Source organism: Populus alba, chromosome 1, assembly GCF_005239225.2.
Source record: "Populus alba chromosome 1, ASM523922v2, whole genome shotgun sequence".
NCBI lineage: Eukaryota > Viridiplantae > Streptophyta > Magnoliopsida > Malpighiales > Salicaceae > Populus > Populus alba.
The window spans coordinates 12,206,910-12,231,039 of NC_133284.1; the positions used below are offsets into that span (position 1 = coordinate 12,206,910).

Sequence of the window (24,130 nt, forward strand, 5' to 3'; positions counted from 1 at the left end):
AGTAACGCGGGACAAAGATTAGAAATTTTGGGGGGCTCCCGTGTGACACTGTGATTTGAAATATTTACGGTTTTGTCAGGTTGCGTGAGTTTTTCAAATTTGGGAAAAGTTGACGCCGTTGAGATGCCACCGAATTTTTGAATTTGAGAGTAAGTTTTAATTTGTTTTTTAAAAAAAAAATTGGAAAATGTTATTTTTAAAATTAATTGTTTTTAATACTTTACTATAAGATATTAATATTAAAAATAAATTTAATAAATAAAAAATATTTTAAAAAACAATTATTAACATGATTTGAATTTTGCAGTTCATGTCACGCAAAGAATAGATATCACATGTGATGCCTTGGTGGCAGGCAAAGGGTGGAAGTGGAGGATTGGTAATTTTGCAATTTCTGAAAGTTGCCTAACACCTAAAGCCAATCACCAAAGCACCTAAAGTCGGTTGGACGCTTCCGAGGATTTTACGTAATTACGAAGGAATATGAGCTCTGCTCGTTGAATTTCGTCGTGTCAATTTGACTAGTTGAATCCCTTTTCTTTCAATTTGATGAATTGCATCCCTCTACTTCCAATTCCGTTTGCATTGGCACCCTTCACCATAACCGGTTGAAAGAATGGCCACTAAATACATGACACGTTTCTCATGTATTTTTAAATGTATTTTAAAAAATAATCATCACTACAATATCAAATGATTTCTATATATAAGATTAATAATATCATTTTATCTGATATAAAATTTTTGATGAGCATATAAAATATAATTTCTCAAACAACTTAATCAAAAATGAATAAAAATATTAGATTATCAAAGACTCAATGTAATTTTTTTAAAAAAAAATATTTCAGGGTTTTGTTTTTAATTGAAAATTGTTTGTCTCTTTGGGAGTGTGGTTGTGGTTATTTTTTCAAAGTGTTTTTCATGCTGAAACGCATCAAAATAATATTTTTTATTTTAAAAAAATTATTTTTGAGATCAGCGCATCAAAACGATTCAAAACATACAAAAAAATTATTTTTTAATAAAAAAAATTAAAATTTATAGAAAACACAATTAAACACCGCGTTCCCATATAGATATTGTGAGCTCGAGTTCTTTCTCATTAAAAAAAAAAAAAAAAGGGCTAGGTGATAGATTTTATTACGTGTTAATCTTGCAGTTTCAAATTTTGATATAGAATTTAGGATGTTTCTAGACAATAGATGTTATGGTAGAGGCTGCTAATTGTATATGGAAAGGGGAAGCAAACTTGATGAGGAAGTGGCAAAAGAAAATGGGTTATCGGTCAATGTAAAATCTGGTAATATCACTTTTAACATTGTTAGTGTCGCACCCCAAAAAAAAATCCTGGCGGGCGCGCGGCATCGGCTGGCGATTTTTCTCGTTGTTGAGTTTGCTTTGAATTCGTTCGTGGGAGTCGCCACCTAGTAATTTATTGAGGGCTACTAGGAAACCTGATGTACTGGTCTTGTCAGAGATCATGGGTAAGAGACTGGTTGTGGTTAGGGAATGTATTAGCACCCCTAACACACCCTACCTGAGGTAAGCTGCTTCATGTTCTGATGTGATTTGAAAATTTAAAATATTAATTAAATTCTTAGGCTTGAATAAATCAGTTATTAAATCCCCGAATATATGTAGAAACTTGTCCTCATATTTTCATGGAAAATACAACTTGATTTTATTTGTCCTTGAGATATTTAACCATATTTAAATTAACAAATAATTATTTTTGTCCTTTTTTGATTTTTAATTCAATAACATAAATAAATAAAAAAACAAACATACAAGCACACACAAACATTTCTCTTTTTTTTTTTTTTTATTATCACTTTCTCTTTTTCTTTTCTTTTCTTTTCTTTTCTTTTATTTCCATCCACATTTACATAAAGTACAAACTAAAAAAAACTAAAAATTACACAAATATTACATTAAACAATCTGAAAATTACAAAATAATCCAAAACTATTCAGAACAGTGGCAAACGGATTTCTGGAGTTGCGGAACAGTGTTCAGCAGATTTCCTCGGCTCGGGAACACTGGCGGCGCGTCTCCCCATGCGCCACCGCCACTGGCGGTGCGTGGGTTCACGCGCCGCCTAAAAAACAGCAACAAGGGGTAGCCTAGATCGACTCCTTCCCTTCGCCCTTTCCTCGCCGGTGTTGACCTGAAAAAAAAACAATAAAAAACGCAACCAGCAAGTCTGTTTTAGTCCAGATCCATTCTCGGATTTTTTTTTTTTTTTTAGATCTGTGAACCGCTGTCTTCTTTCTTCTTCTCGGCTGGCTGTCGATCTGGTGGTTGCAAAGGTGGTCGCGGCTGTGGTCGCTGCTGCTGTCGTCCGTAGATCGGGCGGCGCTGCTGGCGTCGCTGGGTTCTTCAGTTGTGGGGAGATCGGTGGCGGTGCTGAGGAGATCGAGTGCTGCTGTGGAAGGTTGGCCGGCGAGAGCTACTGTGAGGCGAAGGAGCAGCGGACTGATCTGGGCGTGCAGCCGATGCTCAGTTGGAACTGAGGCCGTCGGGTCTGTTCGGTGAAGGAGGAAACGCCGTGAGTGAGAGTTGAGGGGTGCTGGATCGTGGCTGTTGTGAGGCAGATCGGAGGAAGAGAGGGATGAAGGAGCGGCGGGGAAAAATGAGAAGAAAAGAAGGGGAAAGGGGCTGGTTCGGTTGTCTTTGGGTGAGAACCAGAAAGAAAAAAAAATAGAAATTCAAAGTGGTGGGGGGCTGGCCAGCGGCTTCAACGGGGAAAGAAGAAAAAAAAATCAAAATGGAGGCTTGTCTCACAGCCGGTCAAAAATCAAAACCAGGGGGGGTTGCCTTGGTTTTCTGATGGTGGCTGCCCGGGAGAAAAAAAAATAATTCACTAGGGGGGAAAGGGCTTTATTTGGGTGAGCGGCTGCCTGGGCTTCTCTTGGTGTTGATGAGAGGGAGATGAAAAATCCCAAAGGGATTAGGGCTTGTGGGTGTCTTCCCCCTTCTGCTGGATCTTCCCCCCTCTTTTACAAAGCTGGGGATGAGAAGAAATAGAAGCTTTCATCATGAGGAGGGCCACCATTGTCCACCATTGTCGGCGGGAAACAAAGAAAAGAGGACCATGGGTGGGGTTGAGCTGCTAATTTTCAGCCGAAAGAGAGGGGTTAAATAATGGTCTTGGGCCAGGGGCAACGACTAGTTTCGGGTGAAGAGAAAAAAATTCTTAGGTTGCCTCTCCTTCCAAAATTCAAAATTCCCTTAGGCAAAAATATTGTTTCGGCCTCAAAATTGGTTCTTTAATTTTCTTTTTTTTTTTGTAAAATTTTGATTTTTCTTGTTTTTTGTATTTTTTGAAAACGAGCAATATCAACGTCGACTCGATGAGGAAAATCAATGATTTTAAAAACGACGCGTGAAAAGTCGAACGCGTTTGAAAATCCTTTGAAAAATTAAATTCTTTTTAGACGACGTTGAAAATGCTAAAATGACGAAAATATATTAAAAAACATATTTTTTGGATTTTCTTTGTTTTTCTCTATTTTTGGATTTTTTTGAAAATATATAAAAAACATGGGTCAAAAATTGGGTAGCAACAGATGCCCCCTCTTTACAATGCTTACGAAGCGAAAATTCTCAAAATTTTGCATAGTAAGCTTTGTAAAGAAAACAAAAGGAAAATGATTTCATTATCTTGGGCGACCTGCCCACACATACTCACCCTAGTCTATTTTCACGGGCGACCGACCCACACTCTCCCAATAGTCTATTTTCACGGGCGACCTGCCCACACATTGGGTTTACCTGAGATCCCATCTGGCGACCTCATTCAACTGGAACGAAAATATTGCGTAACTCGGTTAACCTGAAATCCCGTCTGGCGATTCCCTTTAACCAAAGCTACATGAGATCCCATCTGGCGACCTCATTCAACTGGAACTAAACTGTGTAACTCGGTTAACCTGAAATCCCATCTGGCGATTCCCTTTAACCAAAGCTACATGAGATCCCATCTGGCGACCTCATTCTACTGGAACTAAACTGTGTAACTCGGTTAACCTGAAATCCCATCTGGCGATTCCCTTTAACCAAAGCTACATGAGATCCCATCTGGCGACCTCATTCTGCTGGAACTAAACTGTGTAACTCGGTTAACCTGAAATCCCATCTGGCGGTTCCCTTTAACCAAAGCTACATGAGATCCCATCTGGCGACCTCATTCTGCTGGAACTAAACTGTGTAACTCGGTTAACCTGAAATCCCATCTGGCGGTTCCCTTTAACCAAAGCTACATGAGATCCCATCTGGCGACCTCATTTAACCAAAACAAAAGAATGTGTAAAAAATGGTCTCATTGTACGGGTGACTAACCCTAGAAAAAAAGCTGGTCTCATTGTACGGGTGACGAACCCTAGAAAAAAGCTGGTCTCGTTGTACGGGTGACGAACCCTGGTGCTGCTGGTCTCATTGTACGGGTGACGAACCCTAGAAAAGTGCTAGTCTCATTGTACGGGTGACGAACCCTAGAAAAATGGTGGTCTCATTGTACGGGTGACGAACCCTAGAAAGATGCTGGTCTCATTGTACGGGTGACGAACCCTAGAAACATGGTGGTCTCATTGTACGGGTGACGAACCCTAGAAAGATGCTGGTCTCATTGTACGGGTGACGAACCCTAGAAAAATGGTGGTCTCATTGTACGGGTGACGAACCCTAGAAAGATGCTGGTCTCATTGTACGGGTGACGAACCCTAGAAAAATGGTGGTCTCATTGTACGGGTGACGAACCCTAGAAAGATGCTGGTCTCATTGTACGGGTGACGAACCCTAAAAAAATGCTGGTCTCATTGTACGGGTGACGAACCCTAGAAAAATGCTGTGAAGTGCGGTCTCATTATAATGGGTGACCTACCCACGTGGAAAAAATATGAAGTGTGGTCTCATTGTAATGGGTGACCTACCCAGATAGAAAGAATGTGAAGTGTGGTCTCATTGTAATGGGCGACCTACCCAAAAAAATGGAAAAAATATGAAGTGTGGTCTCATTGTAATGGGTGACCTACCCAGATGGAAAAAAATATGATGAAGTGGTCTCGTTGTGATGGGCGACCTACCCAAATAGAAAGAATATGAAATGCGATCTCATTGTAATGGGTGACCTACCCAGATGGAAAAAAATGTGGAAAAACTGCGGTCTCATTGTCATGGGTGACCTACCCGGATGGAAAAAAATATGATGAACGGTCTTATTATGATGGGCGACCTACCCAGATGGAAAAAATGTGATATGACAAGTGTGAAAAATAGGACTTACCTGGCGAAGTCCTGAGGGGATGACAGAAGAAGGGCTGGAAAACTTGGTGCTTCTTGATAAGTCCCGATCATAGGATTTGAAAACTCGTGTGTTTCCTGACTGCAAGGGTTGAAAAACTCGAGGCTTCCCGATTGCAAGGTTGATCTTTTCATTTCTTTGGGATTTTTCCTAATAGTAGGGTTCATCCCATCGTCCTTTTATTCCATGATCAAAACCGATTCTTTATTATCATCACCACCATGCTTCTTTCTTTTTCCACCATCTTGCTGGACCTCCTTAAGGATTTTCCTATAACAATTCAAAAATATGTGCAAATTTTTTTTTTTTTTTTTTTTTTAGGTTAGATGATATGCATGCATCCTTACCTGATTTGAAATATAGGTCCCCCCCTCTTTGATGCTTCATCGTCATAGGGTGCCTTTGTTTTCATTCCAAAGCTTTCCTTGCTCTTTCGATGCATTGGCTCATTCATGTGCAAGCCATCCACTCAGCTGTAAATGTAGTGCCCAACCCGGGCTGTCTTCGACAATTACTGCTTGCATCGTTCATCAAGCTTGACCCTGCCCCCAAGTGTGGTACTGCTTGATTCATCATGAAGGATTTTCTCCTGGCTTCTTCTGAGAATTATCCTCTGATTGATTGTGTGCATCATGCCAATACCCATCAAAATTGTTAATCAGTCATGAACTTGCCTCTATTTGAAACAGTACTCTTCAAGTACATGTTATCATCAGCCTTCTTGGAACTCATTCAGTCATCCAATCATGCATCTCATAGCTTGCAGTACAAAGGCTCATGGTTGTATGCTCAGTGCTCTTCTCATGGACTCCTTTCAACTCTTCTAATCAGATTGTGAAAAGAAATGCCTCGGCCTCATCAATGATGCTACTTCTATCACCCATACTCATGCGGTGAAGTGCTCATCTGGCTTAAAACAAATTGTCCCACACAGTCAGTCTTCGGGGTGGGTGCCTTTCTGACATTCATTCAATGCAGTTGCGTGGTAACGTCTGTCGATAACCATGTTTCAAAGGATGACAATATGAGATTGTCCTTCAAGTGCAGCATTGTTCCAACAGTCAGTCTTGGTGGTGTGCATATGTTCGATGTTCATTCAAATGCACTCACCCGATAACATCTGTCAGGAGTCATAGCCATGTTTCAGAGGGTTACCCAAGATGAAGATATGAAAATATCCTTCAAGTGCAGTGTTGCTCATCAATTGTTGCTGAAGTTCACTAAATCATGGATTGTCTTTGAACAACATTGCCCCTAGTTGATCTGAACATGCTCATTCTTCTGTTTACAACCAAATGGCTTTTGTGAATGCCAGGAATGACTTTGATGGACTTTGATGACTCATCATGTGATTCTTTCTTTGCCCCCAGTTGATCTGGATACTGTTTGTTTTCCTTCTTAAGGTCCACTGTATTGCCCCCAGCTGCTCAACTTTTCAAGGAGTGTCGAGGACTTCAATGTCATTTCTATCAACGATTTTGCATACTCAATCAATGTTCTTCTGTGTTTGATAATCTTCCTTGTTCTGGAATCAACTCTCATATTTCAAAGATCAATGTCTATTCAAAGTCTAGTTTGTTGAAATGAAATCAGAGATGTCCCTTTTTTGGAAATCTTTTGAAAATCAAGCTTTTTTTTGATCAAAGACCCAACACACGTTATTCGAAAATACACAGTCCTTTGATTGTCTTGTATTTTGAAAACAGAAATCGACCCGTTGTAGGATTAAAATGGCTTTTTCCATGGTTCTTTGTATCAATTTGAATCCTTGATATTGGGTATATCATTTGATGGTCTGTGATGAGGTGACATTTTTGTGAATTTCAAAAACAAGATGCTCAGGCTTTATCAAGAAAAGTTGTTTCTTTTCTTAGCATTTTATTTTATCAGCATGCATAATAACCAGTAGCTTAATTCATGAAGTCACGACCCTTATGGAAAAGCTCTTTAAGTTTGAGAGCGCCATTTATCGGTTCAAATTTCTTGTTTGATTAAAAAGGGCTTTTAAAAGCACGTAATGCAGGCTATGGTTCATGGCTATGAAAGAAAGGAATTTCACAGGCTCAAAAGGTGTTTGAGGGTTTCAAAGACCTAGGATCAACATCAATTATTCATCAACTCTTTTCTATTGTTGTCTTTGTAGAGGAAACGACATATAACCTTGTTAACCTCAAAGTTTAGACTTTTCTTAACATAAGTCATAACGCAAATCCACATTTCCTTGATGAATAACGAACCTTAATCATCTGATAACATCAGAGGCTTTATAATGGACACCAAAAGTCACGTTTATAGCTTAGTCTTTTTTTCTGGTATTGACTTTTGTTGTGTCCTTGATTGAAATTGCTTTTGCTTTTCATAGACATGATAGGCGTTTTCTTTCCTTTATCTTCGACTTGTCTTTAAGTGAAGGTAATTTCAACTTCTTCTCCGTTTTTTTTTCATTTTTTTTTTCATCATAGCCTTCCTCAAAACTTTCTTATATGCCCCCAGTCTATGTGTCTTCTTATAGCTCTCTTTCAATCATTGGACTTTTGTTCTAAGCCTTCCTCTTTATCCATTAATTATATCAATGTCTCCAACATATCTCTCATCTGCCCCCAGTATGGGGTGTGATCCTAGTCAGGGTTTTCATGAAAAAAATATTCTATTCAGCTCAAAATGGGACTACAAGGGATATAACCTTTAGAAAGTGAAGGGATATCAAAGATGGCCTTTTCTCACTTCAAGCAAGGTCAGTTAGAACTGATAAATTTTGACCTCATCCAATGAATGATTTGGACTTGTAAGAGTCATGATTCACGAGTCCATAACTATTGAATCCACTATATGTCATTATGCATACTGCTAAAACTTAGCTATATGATGTGTGGTTCAGTTTTAAAAGGTATGAGTTCAAAATTGTTTGGTCACGTCATGTCATTTCAACAAGAATCGAGTCATTTCTGCAATCAAAACACTTTTAATCTTCAGGATTGATTATCCTTTATCGCATGTTGGAGTTTGATCAAAATATTTTATCAAAATAAAATGTTAAACATCTGTTGATTTCAAAACAACAAAGAGACAAAGCAAGACATATTTCGTTGAAGGATGAGATGTGATCCCAAAACAAAATGCAGAATTCCAAAACAATATGATTGACTGTTCATTCACCATTTCTTGAATCAGCTTTTCTGGCAATATTTGCGTTTTGCCAAGCACTTTCGATCAACATGTCATTCTGAAGATGTTCGGGGGACAATATAGCCAATGACACCCTTCTTCACCGACTCCACTTGTCTCTTGCTCACCAACTTTCAGACTCAATTCTTGCAATTCTTGAAACTGTTCACTTGAAATGGTTGAGGACCCCACCATGACATCACATCTCTTTTCTGGATTATACCAACTAGAAATTGGTGGTTGCATGGGATTTGTCGGAGTCAAGCAAAATTCTAGAATCTGGCAGATGTTGGTCGACAAACTTAAACGGCAGAGGAATGTCCCATCTTGGCAAATACATTTGAGCAATTGATGCTACCGTGAGACCTGGCTATACCCCACAATTAAGGGTTCACACCGTCGAAGTCATCTCTTGATTCACCTCTCATCATTGTTCTAGAATCCTTGACATAACCATCAATCTTTTCTCTCTTCATAGCTTGTTCAATTCTTCGGCAAATCCTCACAACATCATTTCAATCTTCCAATGTTGTTGTGGTTGGTTGCGGATTGTTAGAAAACTTTCCAACAGCTTGGTAACCTTGGCAGCGCCCAGAAACTTGTATTATCGCCACTACCGACGTGTGGAATCACTCATTGTCACTATTGGAAGAGCACCTGATGAATCTGAATCTCCATTATTTCTTCTTCGATTTCTCTCGAACGGTGCAGCAAACAAACACCTATAGAGGAAGTCCTGCTCTGTTGAAGTTTCAGTATTCTTCATGTTTTTCAGTCTAGGCATGTCTCCTCTCTACTTTTGCGTTTTAGTATTGACATTGTTTAGAGGAAAATCATAGATGATCTGAGACTACTGTGTTCTTTCTTGGATTTCCCACTTGCGGATCCACAAACAGAGTCCTGCCGAGAGAGCTCTGCTACGATGAAGTTTGATGTCTGCTCATATTTTTCGGACAAGGTCTGGCTCTTCAACCTACTAAGAGGTTTTCGTGCTGAAACTGATGAGAGAAATATTTGCAACTTATAAATCCCCTCTTGCATTCCCAATTTGCACAGCCATAAATGGATTTTTGTAGAGAGAGCTCTGCCTCATTAAAGTTTAGTGTTTAATCATGGTTTATCAGACCATCTTGTGCTGCTGAGCTGGAATTGAGCTCATAATCAGGGTAACTTCAAAGCAGGCTAATGCACCATGTACAGGAGGCTAGTAGTCGTTTGGTTCCATTAGATGACAGGAATCAAAGTTGTCATTAGTTGATGACTGAAGGCATTGTTGTTGTTGTTCATGACTGAAAAGGAGAGATACATCTTCAAATGAACGTGGACAGCAGTGTTCCCACAGAAGACTGTACAGTCATTCTCTTTCCATTTGATGCTCAACACTTGTTCAAGCAAATCTGAGTCTAGCTACTTCATCTTTGATGCTCCCAACCTCAATCTGGTAATGAGCCTCTATCTGACATCTTTCTTTGCTCCCATCATCTTTTTTTAATCACGTGCAGCACAGCTTGTGCGGAGGACCTACCTTTCAACCCGGTACATGCATGATAAATGTATGAATATGTAATCTATATGATGAACTCGCCCTTCGAGGGGTGACAATATGATCGTAACTCTTGTATGATGGAACAAGAATCATGATTTTTGCCCAAACTCTCCAATGAAAATTTTCAGAGTGACGGCCAATGCTTCAAGAAGGGTTTGCTCGGATGCAAAACAAATATTTATGGAGCATACATCCTACAGGCAGGTTCTATTCATTTTACGTGAGACAGGGTAGGTTTGCTACTTGGTCTCTACAAGGGGTCTCTTGTTGTCCCAGTGATTGCCCTCGTAAAGGCAATATAGGGGCCCAGCAGGTAATTGGTTGGCACGTGTCCAACTATTACCAGTCTAAGCACTCAACGAAGAGTTGGGGTTTACACAAACTTCAACCTTGACTCAAGTCATAAGGTAAGCTGCTAGTCCCCCACCTAACTTAAAGCAGGTGTGTGCTTAACAAAAATTAAAACTTGTGATGCATGAGAGAATTATATACAATGCATGAATAAAACACAAATAAAATAAAACAAAGTACAAAAAAAAAAAAAAACTTAAACACATCAAAACACAAAGCTTAGTCCGATAAAGTTGAAAACAATACCTTCCCCAGCGGAGTCGCCATTCTGTCGCACCCCAAAAAAAAAATCCTGGCGGGCGCGCGGCATCGGCTGGCGATTTTTCTCATTGTTGAGTTTGCTTTGAATTCGTTCGTGGGAGTCGCCACCTAGTAATTTATTGAGGGCTACTAGGAAACCTGATGTACTGGTCTTGTCAGAGATCATGGGTAAGAGACTGGTTGTGGTTAGGGAAGGTATTAGCACCCCTAACACACCCTACCTGAGGTAAGCTGCTTCATGTTCTGATGTGATTTGAAAATTTAAAATATTAATTAAATTCTTAGGCTTGAATAAATCAGTTATTAAATCCCCGAATATATGTAGAAACTTGTCCTCATATTTTCATGGAAAATACAACTTGATTTTATTTGTCCTTGAGATATTTAACCATATTTAAATTAACAAATAATTATTTTTGTCCTTTTTTGATTTTTAATTCAATAACATAAATAAATAAAAAAACAAACATACAAGCACACACAAACATTTCTCTTTTTTTTTTTTTTTATTATCACTTTCTCTTTTTCTTTTCTTTTCTTTTCTTTTATTTCCATCCACATTTACATAAAGTACAAACTAAAAAAAACTAAAAATTACACAAATATTACATTAAACAATCTGAAAATTACAAAATAATCCAAAACTATTCAGAACAGTGGCAAACGGATTTCTGGAGTTGCGGAACAGTGTTCAGCAGATTTCCTCGGCTCGGGAACACTGGCGGCGCGTCTCCCCATGCGCCACCGCCACTGGCGGCGCGTGGGTTCACGCGCCGCCTAAAAAACAGCAACAAGGGGTAGCCTAGATCGACTCCTTCCCTTCGCCCTTTCCTCGCCGGTGTTGACCTGAAAAAAAAACAATAAAAAACGCAACCAGCAAGTCTGTTTTAGTCCAGATCCATTCTCGGATTTTTTTTTTTTTTAGATCTGTGAACCGCTGTCTTCTTTCTTCTTCTCGGCTGGCTGTCGATCTGGTGGTTGCAAAGGTGGTCGCGGCTGTGGTCGCTGCTGCTGTCGTCCGTAGATCGGGCGGCGCTGCTGGCGTCGCTGGGTTCTTCAGTTGTGGGGAGATCGGTGGCGGTGCTGAGGAGATCGAGTGCTGCTGTGGAAGGCTGGCCGGCGAGAGCTACTGTGAGGCGAAGGAGCAGCGGACTGATCTGGGCGTGCAGCCGATGCTCAGTTGGAACTGAGGCCGTCGGGTCTGTTCGGTGAAGGAGGAAACGCCGTGAGTGAGAGTTGAGGGGTGCTGGATCGTGGCTGTTGTGAGGCAGATCGGAGGAAGAGAGGGATGAAGGAGCGGCGGGGAAAAATGAGAAGAAAAGAAGGGGAAAGGGGCTGGTTCGGTTGTCTTTGGGTGAGAACCAGAAAGAAAAAAAAATAGAAATTCAAAGTGGTGGGGGGCTGGCCAGCGGCTTCAACGGGGAAAGAAGAAAAAAAAATCAAAATGGAGGCTTGTCTCACAGCCGGTCAAAAATCAAAACCAGGGGGGGTTGCCTTGGTTTTCTGATGGTGGCTGCCCGGGAGAAAAAAAAAATAATTCACTAGGGGGGAAAGGGCTTTATTTGGGTGAGCGGCTGCCTGGGCTTCTCTTGGTGTTGATGAGAGGGAGATGAAAAATCCCAAAGGGATTGGGGCTTGTGGGTGTCTTCCCCCTTCTGCTGGATCTTCCCCCCTCTTTTACAAAGCTGGGGATGAGAAGAAATAGAAGCTTTCATCATGAGGAGGGCCACCATTGTCCACCATTGTCGGCGGGAAACAAAGAAAAGAGGACCATGGGTGGGGTTGAGCTGCTAATTTTCAGCCGAAAGAGAGGGGTTAAATAATGGTCTTGGGCCAGGGGCAACGACTAGTTTCGGGTGAAGAGAAAAAAATTCTTAGGTTGCCTCTCCTTCCAAAATTCAAAATTCCCTTAGGCAAAAATATTGTTTCGGCCTCAAAATTGGTTCTTTAATTTTCTTTTTTTTTTTTTGTAAAATTTGATTTTTCTTGTTTTTTTGTATTTTTTGAAAACGAGCAATATCAACGTCGACTCGATGAGGAAAATCAATGATTTTAAAAACGACGCGTGAAAAGTCGAACGCGTTTGAAAATCCTTTGAAAAATTAAATTCTTTTTAGACGACGTTGAAAATGCTAAAATGACGAAAATATATTAAAAAACATATTTTTTTGGATTTTCTTTGTTTTTCTCTATTTTTTGGATTTTTTGAAAATATATAAAAAACATGGGTCAAAAATTGGGTAGCAACAGTTAGGATAAAAAAGGCATGCATTAAAAACTATAGCATTGACAATTCTTATTGACTACGAGGGCACTTGTAGTTTTGTTGAGTTTTTCAAAATACATAAATAAAGTGAAAAAAAATAATTTTAAATTTTTGTATGAATATCAAGATCTAGCTATTTAATCTATGGTTGTTTAAGAGTTTTACAAAAATTATATGAAGAAACAACATATTATATAAACCTAGATCAACCCATGTTAACATATCAAGTCCATGTTTCAAGTTATGAAACTATGATAACCATGGAGAAAAAAAAATATAATGCCTAATTATTAATCAACATAATATTAAAAGATAAAATTTTAAAAAATAATTAAAAAAATATTAAAAAAAATATTGAAGTTAACCCATAAAAATTAAATTAAAACAAATTATAAAATTCAATTCCAAATCAACTCAATGTTGAAGGATGAAATTGAAAAATAAATAGTTAAAAAAAAACAAAAAATAACTAGATTTCATTCACGAGTAACTTTTAAGAATAAACTTATAGGTTAGGGCATGTAAATTATGATTATGTGCAAAGATTATTTGATATTGAATTATTACTGGCTATAATTTTTTAAGAAAAAAAATACATATGAAATCTATGTATAATGAAAATTAAACAAATATTTTATTTCAAAAAAATTAAAAGAAATAGTGAACATTGAGATTTAATTTACTATGATATTTGTGATTTAAAATTAGTATAGATTAGAGATGAGAAAACATATTACATTATTTTTATAAATGGTTTTACAAAATATTGTTATATTTACTTGTTAAGAAGTAAAGAAGAGGCTCTTGAAATGTTTAATTATTATAATAATGAAGTTAAAAATCAATTGAAAAGAAAAGATAAAAGTAAAAAAAAAAAAGTGATAGAGTTAGAGAATATGATATAAATTTTAGTGAATTTTATTTTAAAAATGACATTATTTTCCAAAATACCTTAACTTTTTCGGCTTAATAAATGTTTGAAGAGAACTATTATTGCCATAGGTTAATCTAGTTGTTTTAAAAATAACATTTGCAGGCAAAACTCCAGTCTTTTTCCATTCTTATTATAATTAGAAATAAAGTTTTTTTACATGATTGTCATTGAGATATTGTAAAAGTTGCATACCGCGAAAGATGACATTTCGCCTTATTGTCCCATCTCCAATCACCTTACATGACCATAAAATTGAAATCTAAGTTTTTTTTACCATAAATATTTATTTTTAGGCTTGTTTTCACCGTAAATACCTAAAAGTATTATAAAAAATCTTGATAAATTCATTCTCAATCTCGAAAATGCGTTCAAATTACTCAAAAAAAAAAAATTCAAATCAATTGATTTTTAAAAAATTTCATGAGTCATCATCTACTTTTATAGACAAGATGAAAGTCTAATAACACCTAATTAAATAAAAGCCATTTACATTAAAAACAACTCTTTTCTTTTCTAACCGATAACTTTTTTTTATTGTTGTTTTTCAACAAATCATTTTTTTTTCTCAAACCAATGACAAAGGTGAGAATAAAATAAACTCTGACTAAAAGGTTCGATCCCTAAACTAAAAGGATCAAAAGCTAACTTTGATAAAACTCCAAGGCAAAATTGAGCAAAAAAGTGGAGGGACCAGTTTTTTAATAGGACTGTCTTTTTTTGGCTTCTTCAATCTTGATCATCTAATTTAATGTACCTTTTAGGGGTATATAATGTTATCATGGTCTGTTTAAGAGTATGTCTGTAATTATTTTTTAAAGTGTTTTTTATGCTGAAATATATTAAAATGATATTTTTTTAGTTTTTAAAAATTATTTTTAAGATCATCGTATCAAAACGATCTAAAATGCTTAAAAAATTTTAATTTTAAAAAAAAATTAAATTTTTTAAAAATACAAGTTCACTTACATTTCCATACATTCCTTAAATGCCAGATAGGTGACCCATTAAACTAAAAAGCTGAGGGTAGGAATGATTTTTATGACCCATGGAGGGAGGCATCTCTTGAGACAAAGGTTTGTGCTTCTAATAATAGTATATGTGTGCTAAATGAAAAGTTAAATATTAAAAAAAATATTATTTTGATTTTTTTATATTTATTTTGCATTCTTCAAAGGAAATATTAAATAAAATGCTAAAATGTCTTTTTCTTTTTCACAAATATTATTTCTATATATCTCTTAAAAAAATCAAAACCAACAAAGTGAACCCACTAAAAAAATAAACCAATTAAATATAGCCATACAAAAAAAAATATATCAAATTTATTAAGAAATAATAAAATACTTGTTTCTTTCATTTCAATATAATTAATTTTTTAAATGATTTTTTTTATTGGAGTAAATATGATAAAAAACCATATTTATATTATTTAAAATATTTTTTTTATTAATTTAACTTTTTAAAATAATATTTTTCATTGAGATGCTGTAAACATCATTACTTGCCTTCAACGTTAGAACACCCTGACAAGACTACATATATTTTCAGTTAAAATCCTTTAACCAAGGATTTTATTAAGCTACCAGATTTGGGTTCAGTGCCATATTCTCGTCGATTCCAACGTACGTGTTCATTGCTTTGACCAAGTTTGATGATAACGACAACAACAATACTAGACTAGGCACCAGTGCTTCAGGCGATCAAAAGTGGAAATCCCTTGTTTTTCACGGATCTGTTGCTCAAACAAAGGAGTACTGTTGTCTTCATGAACGGTGTTTTCTGTCCTTTTTGGACAGGGAATAGTTGGAACCTTTCATGCTTCTTAGCAGGACTTGACAATGGTGGACGATTTGAAGCCTCATCTGGATGAAGTTTTTTTGCAGCAGGAAGTTGAGCTTCACATCCCGGAATCTCAGGGGGCTTCTTGCTTGCCTGTTCGGATAATGTCAATGATCGTTTCAGATTATTCAACTTCGATCAATCTCAAATAGCCTGGGAAACGTTAAAGCTTGGAGAGTCGAACTGTATTTTTTTGGTGGTGGCTCGTTTTTTACTTCAATAGCTGGGAAAGAGGATAATTTAGTAATTAAATTATTACCTCCAAGTATAATTTTGAAAATCAGCCCATTTAGAAGATATTCTCATAATCCGGTTGATCCTAGCTAGAACTGGATTGAGTTTAAAATAATTATAAAAAAAGATAAAAACTTAAATGATTTGATCAAAAACTTAATTGTAATTTATTAATTATTTATATATATTTTTAATAAAATATATATTTTTAAAACATCATCCAGTCCAACAAATCAACTCATTACCTACTAACTCCAAAAACAAACCAGGTTTAAGAAAGAATAAGCGGCCCAGCGGGTCAACTCATTGTCTTGTATTGAAATGGCATGGCCATGATTGTTGCCATAAGTGAATTAGAATGGAGAATATTTCGACACATAGGGAAATTGAGAGTTTTCAGGTGGGTGTTGATTTATGGCTGGTAATGTGAGCCAGAATACACTTTCAACATTTTTTTCTCTTTGAATCTGGGCTGTGTATGTACAGGCCTATCTCTTTTTATTTTTTTGAAACATTTTTTTCTTATTCTTAATGGGGTTGCCAAACAAATATCTTTTCAATCGCGTCCTCCGGGTGTCACCCAATTAGCCCCACTATTGAAATGCTCCGTTGTTAATGCATAACAGAAAACATTAAATGATTTTGTTTTCACAGACTTCAAATCTTGAGAATCTAAATTTTAACCGGTGAAAGTTATGGGCTGGGATTTAGAGTGTTTCATGGGCTGCTGGGACAATGGGCCTTTGTTCCCTTTTAATGTAATCCCACAGCAGTAGTCTCCGACCAGGGAGTATGGGACGGATCTACCACTGCAATTATATATTGTCATATCTTTACGCTAACTTCACATATATAATTAATATGAATGGTCACTACAGCTTTAATCCCGATCTAATTGAGGAAAAATAAAATAAAATCCTTTTGATAACATATATATTGTTTAAATTTGTTTTTTAGCGCGATCCAAGTGGACTTCAGGCAATCCATGCATATCCACCTTGAAATCACCAGCAAGCTCTTTTATGTCATCATGTTGCTCCAAATCTTCATCATTATAGACTTTCAGGCAATCCATGCATGTCCACCTTGAAATCACCAGCAAGCTCTTTTATGTCATCATGGTGCTCCAAATCTTCATCATCATCATCATAGACTTTAGGCAATTCATGCATATCCACCTTCACATTACCACCAAGCTCTTTTATGTCATGATGGGACACCGAACCTGAAATATTATTTATGCACGTGAATGATCATAGATAATAGAAAATAGTCTAACAATTGAGAGTTTAACTTTAACTTATATTTTGGGTTTAATTTATATGAATTTTTAGATGAGTTTTATTAATTTGGTTTTATTTGTTGGGTTTGATTTAATTATTATTGGGTATTGTATTTAGTGGGCCATAAGCCCAATCACTTATTCTAGTTAGGGTTTTAGCAGTGTTATTAAACCCGGACCGGCCCGGCGAGTCGACCCGGGACCTGGACCGGTCCGGGCAACACAAAAGACCGGTGCAAGGAAAAAACCGGCCAGACCCGGACTGACCCGGGAGACCCGGCCTAACCCGGGTGAGACCCGGAATATATATACTAACTCACCTCACCTGTCGGGAAATTTGGGAAAGCAAAAAGGAATGCTAAAATTTTACCCTAATTTCTTTCTTTGCAGATCGAACAATCAAATTTTATTCTTCTGCTAATCTCTTTCTAGCCCGTTACTGGATCTTGTCAAACTTTACAATCCGCAGATTCTGCACCAGTGAAGAGAAGCTCGATTCCACTGCTGCTATAAGTCAGGTGCTTCTTCTTTCTGCTTCATAGTGTTTAATTTTTTCATTTCCTTGCCACTCGCTGTTTGATTCCTAAGATTTTTCTTTTAATTATTTTTTTATTAGTGTCTTGCCGATTATCCAGTGAAACAATTAGCTCAAGTTTGTCGATTTTTATTGAAATAAATACTTAAATAATGTCATTTGTCTTGTTGTTGTAATACTTGAAAAGTAGCCAAAAAAAGCATTCAGGTCTCCTAATCATTATGTGCAGATTCTAGCTTTTATTAGTGAAACGTGATTCAATCTTCAAAATGAAGCTCCTGTCATTTAATTGCCTTTTGGATTTCTAATTGGTAAATAACATTGTACACGTTAATGTAAGTTATTTCTCAAGCTTAATAAATTCAAGCTTGGCGGGGCAATTGGTTTTTGTTTCTCTTTTCTTCTTTCGTTTTCCACTCTGCTGCTGTTCAAAGGGGGGAGTGTATGATTTAAAACCTCAGCAGCTTCATGCCATGATTCCATTTTTCATGCCAGCTTCAAGTGGTGATTTTAGTAGTAGTTCCATAGGATGAGCTTCACCCAACCATGGATGAACAGATGAGAAGCTGCTCCTCATATCTTGTGGATTTAATTGTGAAGATAAAAAGTCCATTGTGGTTGGTCTATCTTCTGTTCGAATATGCTTCCCTGTTTATTTTTGTAAATCTGCCTCACAGCTGCTTGTAGTAGTTGATAGTGCTGTCAGCAGACTCTGCTCGCATGGGTCGTCTTTAATGTTATTTTCCCGTCATATGTTAATATGGAAAAATCACATATATTTTTGCTCTTATCTTCAATGTTGATTATGTTATAATGCATAATATTTTTCAAGTTCTGGTTATGGCTTTTATTTTACACAAAGATCATGAACATGAACATGAAAATTGCTCTTATTATCATCTAACTACTTTCAGATTTGCTAAGCTCCCCCTGTTCCCCCATATATGCTAGTATTTGCACATATTTCCATCTTTTCTCCTTGTGTTTGCTCGAGTTTTCATTCTGGAACATGTATAGCATATATATTAATGTGATATTTTATGTCAAAAAATCATATTAATGTGTGTTTTTTTTCTTGACCCGAGTTGACCCGGGTCAACCCACAAGACCCGTGACCCAGCCATTTTTCCGGATCAACTACCGGGTCGGGTCTGATAACTATGAGTTTTAGTATTAATACCCTACTTTTCTAAATGTTAAGGGACTTTTGATAATTAATGAAAATTTACAGATCAATTTTGCATATCTCCAATTCCCTTTTTTTTTTTTTTTTTCTTTTTCTTTTTCTTTTCTCTAAAGCTTCTTTCTTTTCTTGTTTTAATTCTTATTATTTATTGTCCCGTATAAAATTTGATATCAAAGTTAGGGTTTTAATTTTTCTTACAATTAAACAATCCACAGTATAGATCCGGTTTGATCTTAAATAAAAAAAAAATGTTCACTGTTAAAAAAAAACACCTACTGTTCTGGTTAAAAAAAGAAGAAGGAAACACTGTTCATTGTCTCCACCTGCAAACAGCCCCGCAATCAACATTTCACATTGTTCTAGTATCAGAAATACTGTTCATTGTCTCCACCAGCAAACAGCCCGCAATCAACTGTTCATTGTCAAAAACTGTTCATCTTCCTGAACAGATTGGCCTCCACAATAGCCCCCGCAGCGCCTCCACCACAACAGATCAGAATCTATAACAACTCATCCATTAGCCACCCATAAAACCCATCACAACCATCACTGATTTGTGGTTCATCGCAGCAAAGGCGGGCAGTGCAATGGATCTTCATCTGCCCTGGTCCATAGTGTCGTCGCCCTCAGCAGCAATAACAGATCCACGCAACAACAGACCCGCCACCCAGCAGTGACACCAAAACTCCTTTCCTCGCACCCCTGATCCCAAGCAAAATCACAGATACACCTTCACTTGCGCCATCGCTGTCAGTTGCAACAACGAATTACGAAAGGTAAGGAAGCAAGGAAACAAAAGCCCTTAAAGAAAAATAACTAACCTTGACACATCATTAGCCTAGTCAGCGCCAAGTCAGCAAATACTGTCACGTAATCAGCCACGCTGTAGCCACCACAGATCCAGTCCAGCACTTCCCCTCCAGCGCCTCAGCCATGCCATGCCATCACAGTAGTTCAATGGATCAAACCAGCAGCCATATTAGATCGTCTTCTCTAGCAGCCAAATTCAACACCAGCAGCAACCATTAATCCAGACAGCTATGCTACGCCACTCTCTCTGCGGCCACCAGCTCCTTCACAACAACTCCATCACCACGAGATTAAGTCTTCTGTCATGGAGTTGTCACAGAAACCCAAATCACTGGTTTAAGAATTCATTTGTTTATTAGTTAGTTTATTATTATTATTTTCCCTTTCTTTGGTTCAATTTGTAACTTTGTTTTATATTGATTTATATATAAAAAAGTCACAGTAGAAAAAAAAATACAAAAAAAAAAAGAGTGAAAAGAGACAGTAAGTCAAAAAAAAAAAAGAAAAAAAAAGAGAAAAAGTGAAAGCATCAAGAGTAAGTCATTCGGGAAATCACGACGACATTAACAACAACTTGCATGATACAAAGAGGTCCATCCATGATCGAATTCAACGATTTGAATCTTGGTCGTTAAATTTCTTTACTTTTAATTTGTTGATTTTACTATTTTGATATTGCACTTGGTATTTAAAATTATCATTAATATTACTTTTGTGACTGGAAAAAAAAAATCTCACCTTGCATTTTATCTATTGAGTTTGCTGAAGCTAGTAAAGGTTATGAGCATTATTTGATTAATCATTTACATTTAAAAGGTCTAGCATTGCGTGTTTATAATTTTCCTGGCATAATTTGTTCTTGATTAATCTTCATATATATAAAAAAAGGTTAGCTTTATTTTTGTATTGTGATTTTACTTGCAAGAACCATTTGTGATCTCAATGTTGCATGCATTTGTGTCATGATCATCTAGTGTCCACGCTTAAGTTCACACTTACTGTAGATTCAACCCTTAGTGATACTCTTATGATAATTTAAAGAGAACTGCAAACTTAGGTGATCAACATGTTTAAAAGAATTGAGCCCTAAGAGTGTTTTCGAATAAAGCACTCAAAGACCAATAAATATCACAAGAATAATCATTATGGACAAGTTCACTCTGAGCGCCACCAGCATGACTATCATTTAGGTTACTCTAAACACGATGACTTTGATGAGCGAGTCTTGAGTCCTAACAAAATAGAAGCCCCTACTTTTGAAGGTCATCATGACCCTTGAATATTTGATATGTGGATTCATGATATGGATAGATTTTTTAAGTGGTATAACTTGTCTGATAATATAAAAGTTAGATTTGCTAAGATGAAACTCATTGATGAAGCCAAAATTTATTGGAGAGATGTTGAGGATTACTTAGAGATGAGAGGTAAACCTCTTATAACTGATTGGATCAAAATAAAATAAAAACTTCAAGAGAAATACCTACTCAGTCTTATAGGAATAAACTCTTAGACCAATGGAACAATCTAAGTCAAGGGAATAAGTCTATCAATGAGTATATAACACCGTTTAACAATTACATGGTTAGATGTTCCATAATAGAAAGTGAAGCCATGACTTTGCATAGATTTTGTAGAGGCTTAAATGATGATCTTAGAAGAGAAGTTGTATTTCAAGGTGTATCTACCCTTAACCAAGCTTATACCTTAGTTAAAGACTACAAGTTGGTCACAAAGAATCAATGGAAAAATCGTTAAAATATCAAACTCGTTATCTTGATCGTGAGACCAAGATATTCTCGTAAGAAAGCAAATCAAAACAGATTATAAAACTCAATTCCCCATTGACTCAATATTGAATGATAAAATTGAAAAAAATCAATTAAATAAAATACACAAAAAACAACCCGAATCAACTCAGATTAACCTGTTAAACACTATTGTCGAGTCATGAGACCACAATACTCTAATAAGAAGCAAACAAAATAATTCATGAAATTTAATTCTCAATCAAATCAATATGAAATGATGAAATTGAAAAAAAAATAGAAAAAAAAATATAAGCCAACCAAGTTAACCCGCAAAACCAGATTAACCCATCAAACCTGAGATCCATGTCATGAGAGTGTGATAAATAAATAAATAAAAAATCTAATATTAAAATAAAAATTAAACAAGAAAAATTGATTGAAAAAAAAATAAAAAAAAAAAGAAAAAAAGAAGAAGAGCAAAGCAAAGTATTATTCCAATAAATAGTGTTTTGTAAGGAGGGGAATAGTAAAACTCTATCATTTTTTTAGTTTATAATGAAGTTTAATTTTCAATCAAATCAATATTAAAAAACTAAATTTAAAAAAATTAATAAAAACAAAATTTAAATCAACTAGTTTAGTTTTCATTAAACTGTTCACGCTTGTTACATAGGAGAGTAATTAAATTGCAGAAAGAGGGAGAATTGAAAGTGACTTGCCTGTTTTTGCAGCGACCGTGAGCGGCAAAATGCAGGTGCTGGATGAAGCACTCCTCGGATGCCCTTTCTTTTCCTCGGCTTCTCTTTTTTGTCTTTATGTTTTTGCTTTCTCAAGACCTAGTCCTCTCCTCCCTTCTGCTCTCTATTCTTTTTATTTTATTTTTTGGTTTTTATCTCTGTATCGTCTCTCTTTTTCGATCCCCTGTTCTTCCTTCTCTCCCACTTTTATAGAGTCAGACCTTGAGAGGGATTCTTATCCTTATATTCCCTGGGATCGTCATCTTGTGTAGAGTGAACTGGCTCCGTGTTTGGGTAGAATGGAAACACCAACAGTCCTGCCATTGTTGGATTGTTGGTGGTGCTTATCCTCGCATCAGGGGAGAGTTATGAGGGTGAGGGAGACCAACCAAATCCCATGGGTTCCGTGGGTAGACAATGCGGTCTTGAATTTGGCATGTGTGCGGCGATTGATATTTTCCTTTGCAGGGGGTCTCCTCTGCTTCCAGAAGAAGAAGACGATGAATGGAATTGAAAAACAGCACCGTTTCTAGATTGGGGCGGCCATTTTTCAATTTAGTTCTCAAGGTTTTAACATGTTTTAAATGGACCCCTGGGCTAAAGTTTAAGTAGACCCCTACATTGTGGTGCCTGAAATGGTCATGAACATGGCATCACAGAGTGGAACATGTGCGTATAATTCTTTTTGACCATATAACCACTAGTCTCCTCCTCCTTCTCCAGCTCCATTTTTATATTAATTTGTAATAAATATTATTTACTTTTAAAATTTAATTTAATAATTTTTTGAAACATATTCATTTTATAATGAATATTATTTAACTTTGATTTTTTGTTTTTGATGTTTAATATAAATTTTATTTGCATAATTTGTTTTTATTACCATTAATTTATATAATTTTATATTATGTATTCCAAATAATTTTTAAAAAATAAATTTAGAAAAAACTATTACAAAGGGTTTTACCGACGGAATGAATTCGTCGGCATTTGATAGTAGTTGCCACAATCACCAACGAATTTACAGACGGATACATTCGGCTAATATTTCATACAGTCACCGACAGATTTACCGACGGAATTAATCCGTCGGCATTTGATAGTAGCTGTCACAAGTACCGATGAATTTACAAAACGGATATATTTCGATGGTATTTCAAACACTCACCAAAAAATTTACTGACGATAAGTGGCCGTCGGTAAATCACGATATCAAAAATCCATCGGTATATTTCAAGCGGGAAATTTTTTTTTTGGCGCACAAATTCCGTCTGAAAAACCATCGGCAAGTGGTTTTTTTGTGTTTCCGACCGATATAGCGATGGAATATGGAATCACTGATGAAAGGAAAGCCGACGGATGTATTTCAGCCGTAAGGACGTCAGTAAATAATTTACCGATGAACTCCTAATCACACACCGAAGGAATATTTTCGTCGGTACAACTGTGAAATCTTATAGTGGTAAAAAAATAAAGTAAGACTATATCTAGGGTCCTTCACAAAATAATTTTAACTTAATACTTTGCTGAATTTTATGTAATTTTATCAGTTTTAGATTATAATTATACTTGTGGTGAGTAGAAATAAAAAAAATATATGGACATGAATACAAATTTTAAGAATTTTTTGTTTAAAGAAATGCTTTTAATATTAGTAGCGATTTTAACAAGTAAACATATAATAAATTGTAATCTAAAATCATTTTTATTTTTTATTACTTGCATTTAGTAATACAGTTGAAAGTTCTTGAAAAAAGTAGGTATTTTTTTTCATATTATTAGTACAAAGGAAAAAGTTAAATATTTTTTTTTTTAAAAGAGTCAAAGATAATGCAAGACAATGACCGAAATTATACATAAAATCAAGAAAATTAAGAAATCCAATTCAATAATTTTATGTAATTTCATTATTTTAAAATTTTAATTAT

At 36.2% G+C, this 24,130-nt stretch overlaps 1 long non-coding RNA gene across 1 annotated transcript; it reads left to right on the plus strand.

Annotated features, from left to right (window-relative positions):
* The first annotated feature begins 17,445 nt into the window (after positions 1-17,445).
* Positions 17,446-18,549, plus strand: LOC118038656 (uncharacterized). The gene is made up of 2 exons (XR_004685799.2): positions 17,446-17,701; positions 18,214-18,549. It is a non-coding gene; the product is annotated as an uncharacterized lncRNA (long non-coding RNA).
* Positions 18,550-24,130: the final 5,581 nt, after the last annotated feature.